This window comes from Balaenoptera borealis (genome assembly GCF_965194805.1).
Source record: "Balaenoptera borealis genome assembly, chromosome: 9".
NCBI classification, from domain to species: domain Eukaryota; kingdom Metazoa; phylum Chordata; class Mammalia; order Artiodactyla; family Balaenopteridae; genus Balaenoptera; species Balaenoptera borealis.
In genome coordinates, this window is record NC_138873.1 from 17,506,079 (window position 1) to 17,512,939 (window position 6,861).

Here is a 6,861-nt window from a genome sequence, read left to right on the forward strand (position 1 = left end):
TATGTTGTGGAGGACCTATTTTCCATTAAGTTGAGCCAGTTAGTCTTGTACGCTTTCCCTTTTTTAGAACCTCTGCTTTTGTTTGATACACATTTGGAAATTTTATTGATTTCCCAAGAAGCTAAGTTCTGCACAATTTAGCAGAACCAGGAAAGGTATCGACTGAGTTTCCCACCGATTTCCAAATGGGATTATTTTCTTTCAAACACTTACTGGATTTCGGTTGGAATGAGACAGGTGGTTTTAGGCTCAAAGCTATTCAAGGCTGACAGAATAATAAAGCAAGGCCAGCAGCCTTTCTCACAGAGACCCTGTGCAAGGGCTGGCAGAACCCTGCAGGCTCTGCCCTCTACCTCTGCAGAGACAGGTGACAGGTGATCCCCACACTGACTTCAGATGAACCTGGCACCTCCGGGCTCCTGGGGACCCAGGGTGACTGAGACAGGCCTACCTGCCTCCCTAGAATGTTTTGGTTTGGAACACATCTGAATCCATTCACCTGTGCTGACCAAGGGCCACGACTGGAACGGACAAGGCGCCAGGGTGCGGGCAGGTGGGATGGGTCCAGGCATTCTCTCGGTCTTGCCCATTCAGCTCAGTTCAGCAGAAACACATTGAGTCCCTGCCAGGCTGCCATACAGCACACAAAAAACTATTTGTCACGGAGGCTTGCAATCTCCCTCTCACGCAAAGCACTCTGGTAATACGAAATTCGTCTTCCACCTCTCATCCAAGCACTAAGTCTCTGGTAACTCAGAGCTGGGAGAAAGACCAAATAAATATACATCTTGGCACATCTGGGGACCCAGTTGTATTTAAGTCCAAATAATGCCAGAGAGAGTTCTTGTAGGAGAACAGAGTTGGGAAATCATTATTATCCTGTGCGATAACATTAGCTGACATGTGTTGAAAAAGACAGTGTGCTAAGTACTTTACATGCATTATCTCAATTAATCCCTAAAACATCTCTAGAGGGAAATACCACTTTTAATACCATTTTTACAGAAAATGAGGCATAGAGAGAAATAACTGTCGACAGTCATTTAGCTGATAAGTGATGGATTCGAAACCCAAACCCGGGTTGGATTAACTCCAGGGTCTAAGAATGTAACCATTTTTGCTAATCTGCATTTATCATTTAATCTTATCTATTAACATGTGGGAAATGAGGAACATACAAGTGTTTTCCTCATCTGAACATGTCTTTTTTTAACTTCACATCAAAATGCACGCACCGCCAGTTTCTACCAATTACAAACGCACAAATCAGAAACACAGCTCAGCCCAGTGTCATGAGCCACGGATACTCTCGTTAGAGAAAAACCAGCTCGAAAATATTGCACTCGGTGTGGAGTGACAGAACTGTCATAAAGGTAATGATGTAAAAAACAAAATCTGCCATCATCCAGTTCCTGAATTTCTGAGGAGTTGTCTTCTGCACCAGCTAGTGATGAACAAACACCCTTCTTCTATTCATCATTCCCAGTTTTATACTCTTGGGACTAGGTTATCATCACTATCAAACCAGAGATATAAATGACTAGGAAACATTTAGTTTTGGGCTTAGAATCCTAGTAAATCAAAACAGCAAGAGGGAAAATAAACTATAAAGTTACGATGTCAGCTGGAGATTCTTTATGGTTGGGCGTTGACAGTGGTTTCCAAGTTTTAGTATTGCAGATGGTGGAAAGCAATCTGCCCAGGAGAACCAAAGTCTCCAAGCTCATACAGACCAAAGATAATTACAAGATCCTTGAACTGAAAGTCACCTCTATTGCAATCCCTGCTTTCAGGACCATTTGGTTGTTTATATGAGCAGAGAAGGCAACAGAACTGTAAGCCTTTAACAATACCTGTATGGGTAATTTACTTGAGAAGTCAGAGGACTCAACCCCACCCAATCTTTCCTCTTAACACCCTAACACACACACACACACACACACACACACACACACACACACACACTTTGGCCAGAGAATTCTAGGCTTCTACAGAAATTACATCTTAACTGAGTCACTGAATTATATTAATTAAAACGATCTTCACTCTTTAAAGTTGAATTTTGCTATAATTTTTTTCATGGAAACTTTACTAATCCTCTAAAAGCTGGGAACAGAGATTCTTAATCTGGATGGATTCGTGGATACGCTCCCCTGAAACAAGATGAAGAATTTACTCAGTGGAGCTGCATGTGCAATATCCTGTGGAGAAAGTTCATAGCTTTCATCAGCTTCTCAAAGGAACCTGAGACCCCTTAAAGCCCCAAAACTACTGTCCTAGATACAGGTCCTCTAGTGTAGCTGAAGGACATGAGAGTTAAAAAAGATCCTATTTCACTCTTACTCAGCACTTTCTAGAAGTTCATGCTGACAGGAGGTTCTAGCCCAGCAGTTGCTTCTTTTTTATAAAAACCAAAACAATTGTTGGAGGTGTCAGCGTCAGGGACAGGTTTTAGCAGGAGAAGGTGACAGCATCTCTGAGTCCCCTCCCCAGGAGCCACTGCTGGCCACCCTACAGTCCCCGACAGCACATTGCACGGCGCAGGCATGCGCACAGAGCTGGGCTTCAATGCGTGGGGTTCAGTCCTCGATCGGTTACTTTCTATTGGTTGCATGACCTTGGTCAAATAAATGCCTCCCTATCCAATTTTTTTCATCTATAAAATGGGGAAAATAATAATTTCCTCTCAAGAGTTATGTAAGGATTAAATGAGATAATGTGGAAGTAGGGCAGGACACACAGTCACCTATCTGAAACCCTTGGGAACAGATGTGTTTTGGAATTCAGGCTTTGGAATTCAGGTTTTTAAGAAATGTAATATATTCCTATCCTCTACATTCGTTAATACCACCAGCATAGCCCGTAATAAAACAAATGGATATTTCTACAGCAAAACTATGAACATTCACATTAAGACGGATGAACCAAGATTACAGACAGCCTTATGTCAATTCAGGACAGGTTTTGCCACCCCAAAATGTCAGTTTTCAGAGCATTTTGGATTTGGGGATTGAGAAGAAGCAACTGTCAGCCTGTCTTGAAGAATCCTACTTTCTTCAGCTCCCAAGGCCCTAATTCTTGTCATTGCTGAGTCACCAACCTTGGCTTATCCTCATACTTCTATTCTCCGTGCATTGGCGCTGGGCCTGTGGCTGAAGCTGGTACCAGTGTATTTCTCTTACCATAATGCTCATTTGAACCGTGTTCCGCTTGACCCGTGGCTCCCCTCTCCTACTATGGCTCTGAGTGAAGAAGACTCCTCTCTTCTCTTGGCTTTATCTCAACCTCTCCCAGTTCCCGAGGCAATCTCTCTCCCACAGCTCCCCTGTTACAAGGGCTGTCCGCCTCCTGTTTAATATATTCTCGGAAACTCTCACAGTTACTCCCAGTGACGCTGGCAGGTATGCTGGTGAGAAGAACACTCCTTCTCCTGGAGACAGATGAGACATTCCTCGGTTTCACTCAGGTATGCCTGAGAGCTGCTGGAGAGGAATGACGTGGCAAATCCTTCCGGACGGCGCTCTGAGCCTCTCTCCCCCATTCCAGAGTGTCCCAAGAGAAAGAAGATGGGCTCCAACATCAACAGAACAGCCGAGGGTGACACTTCTCGGGGCTCAGTGACAGTCAGTGGCAGGTAGCAGCTGCCAAAGGCTACCCTCATGATACTACATGGCCGTGAGATCACACGGTTTAGTATTGGTGGTGCAAAGGGGACGATCAGACATATGGGGGTTTGATTTCTCCTTCTTTCACATGCTGTGTGACCTTGGGTAAGTTACTCTAAATTCTCTGGGCCTCAGCTATAAAATGGGGATAACATTACCCACTTGACTAGGGCGGTAATTAGGAGTATGTCAGCTAACCTATATAAATGCCCCAATAATTATCCAGTCCCTTCCTTCAGTGCCCTTCCCTAGACTTTCCCTTACTAGTCCGGGAGACCCCTGAAGGGCAGGAACAGATCTTCTCCTTTTATTTATTTCTAGCGTAGGTTCTGGCCCATAGCAAGCAACCTTGTAATAAACTAGTGAATAAATGAATGCAATTGTTTTTGCAGTTGGTAGCACACCTTTAGTTCCTGCTAAATCAGATATCCACAATTTGAGAAGAGGAAGCTAGGGTGAGGATGCCTCAGCCAGAGCTTCCTGGTCCAAATAACCATGTTTCCCTCTGATGTGGATAACAGAGGTAGACTGCACAAGCTCTTCCACTCAATAATAATGTTTTCTTTTTAAATGGAACTTTTAATTTTATGGACAGAGTATTACATCCTAATAACTAGAATGAAAAGTCTTTCTTCTACTCAACTGTCTCATTTAATTCTTATTACAACTTATTTGGTAGGTAACATTATTGTTTCCATCTTATAGCTACAGAAACAGAGATCTGTGTTCATAACTGATGTTTATCATTCGTATTAATATAATCCTAACCAGTGTATGCTTTCTTTTTCTTCCAGGTTTATTGAGGTATAATTGACATACAGCACTGTGTAAGTTTAAGGTGCACAGCATAATGATTTGATTTACATATCATGAAATGATGACCACAGTAAGTTTAGTGAATATCATCTCACACAGATATAAAATTAAAGAAATAGAAAAATTTTTTTGCCTTGCGATGAGAACTCTTAGGATTTACTCTCAACTTTCATATATAACACACAGCAATGTTAATTGTACTTATCATGTTGTACATTAAATTACATGCCTAGTACTTATTCATCTTATAATTGGAAGTTTGTACCTTTTGACTACCTTCATCCAATTTCCCCTCCCTCCAAAGTGTTGCATTTTTAAAAGATGTCTCAATTTAGAGTAAGACTTGAAGATCTACTACAGCTCAATACCTTTTTCACTAATCCTCAACTATTATTAATTAAACCTTAATTTAATTCTAGCATTCTCTTGGGTTCAAGCAGATTATAATGACCAAACTAATTCTAAAATATTTTGTAGACCCCAAGATTCATTTAGGGCTTTCACTGGTTTTGGAAATTAAGATACCTTGGATTTAAAAGCTTATTCAAGCAGCTTTGCATATAGTTGTTCTTCTGTTTTCTTGGACTAGAGAAGAAACTAAATGATTCCAATTTAACAATACAGAAATCAATGATGCTGTTTTTGCAGCATTTTTAATTAGCCTCAGTTCCTTATCTGTAAAGGGGGCACTAACAGTATTTGCCATGCCTATGCGAGACACCCGTGGAAACACCAGGGCTTTGCCAGCTGTGAAAAGCTGCAGCTGCTGGATGTAACCTTATTGTGAGAGACTGCCAAAGGTCCTTTCCAGTACTCATTTTCCATAATTCCAAGATTATGTAGTCCAGCAGTAAACAACATTTTTACTTACAATCTACATTTTTCTTTCTGTCTGATCCTTATTTTTGCTATGTCTGAAAGAAACTTTGGGGAAAAAAATGCAGTGTGCGTGTGTGTTTCTTTTTTCTTATAGTACAGTAGTTCCCCCCCTTACCCAAGGTTACACTTTCTGAGGTTTCAGTTACCTGTGGTCAACTGCAGTCTGAAAATATGAAATGGAAAATTCCAGAAATAAACAATTCGTAAATTTTAAATTGTGTGCTGTTGTGAATAAAGTGATGAAATCTCGAGGCTTCCAGCTCCGTCCTGCCCTGGATGGGAAGCAACACTTTGTCCAGCATATCTCACCCTCAGTCACTTAGCAGCCGGCTCGGTTATCAAATCGACTGTTGTGGTATTGGGGTGCTTGTGTTTGATTAACCCTTACTTTACTTGATAGCCCCAAAGTGCAAGAGTAGTGATGTTGGCAATTTGGATATGCCATAGAGTAACCATAAAATGCTTCCTTTAAGTGAAAGGGTGAAAGTTCTTGATTTAATAAGAAAGGAAGGAAATCATAAGATAACGCTAAGATCTATGGTAAGAACAAATCTTCTATTTGTGAAATTGTGAAGAAGAAATTTGTGCTAGTTTTGCTGTTGCAATCTGCCAAAGTTACAGCCACAGTGTGTGGTAAGTGCTTAGTTAAGATGGAAAAGGCATTAAATTTGTATAAGATAATTTGAGAGAGAAACCACATTTATGTAACTTTTATTACAGTATGTTGTTATAATTGTTGTATTTTATTATTATTGTTGTTAATCTCTTACTGTGCCCAATTTATAAGTTAAACTTCGTCATAGGTATGTATGTATAGGGAAAAAACATGGTATATAAGGTTGTCCCTTGATATCTGTGAGGGACTGCTTCCAGGACCCTGGTGGATACCAAAATCCGTGAATGTTCATCTCTTATACAGAATGCTGTAGCATTTGCATATAACCTATGCACATTCTCCCTATACTTTAAATCATCTCTAGATTACTTATAATACCTAATACAATGTAAATGCTATGTAAATAGTTGTGAATACAACCTAAATATTTTGTAAAACCCTCTGGTGGGATGCAAATTCAAGTTTTGCCTTTTGAAACGCCCTGGAATTTTTTTCCCAAATATTTTAAACTTGTGGTTGGTGAAATCCACGGATGTGGAATCTGAGGCTACAGAGGGTCAAACTGTATAGGGTTTGGTACTATCCGTGATTTCAAGGCATCAACTAGGGGTCTTAGAACGTACCTCCCGTGAATAAGAAGGGACTACCGTACACTTTTTCCTTTTTTGCCTGTAATAGAGTAAAACAAAAGGCAGTCTCCATGAGCAAGCACTGTGACGAGAATCCAGGTAATAGAGGAGAAAGATCAGAGAGAAAAGGGAGCTGAAGCTAGAGACTGGAAGGGCCCATTTTTGAAGAACGAGGGAGGCACCCTGGTTGGAAAGCACTTCTGCTGCTCTGATAGGTAATACAATGCATTTCTACCCCAGAAAACACTGACAGTGT

At 40.9% G+C, this 6,861-nt stretch overlaps 1 long non-coding RNA gene across 1 annotated transcript; it reads left to right on the forward strand.

Annotated features, from left to right (window-relative positions):
- Positions 1-3,447: 3,447 nt before the first annotated feature.
- On the forward strand, positions 3,448-5,522 carry LOC309634958. Its single transcript, XR_014248529.1, has 2 exons — positions 3,448-3,770; positions 4,460-5,522. It is a non-coding gene; the product is annotated as an uncharacterized lncRNA (long non-coding RNA).
- Positions 5,523-6,861: the final 1,339 nt, after the last annotated feature.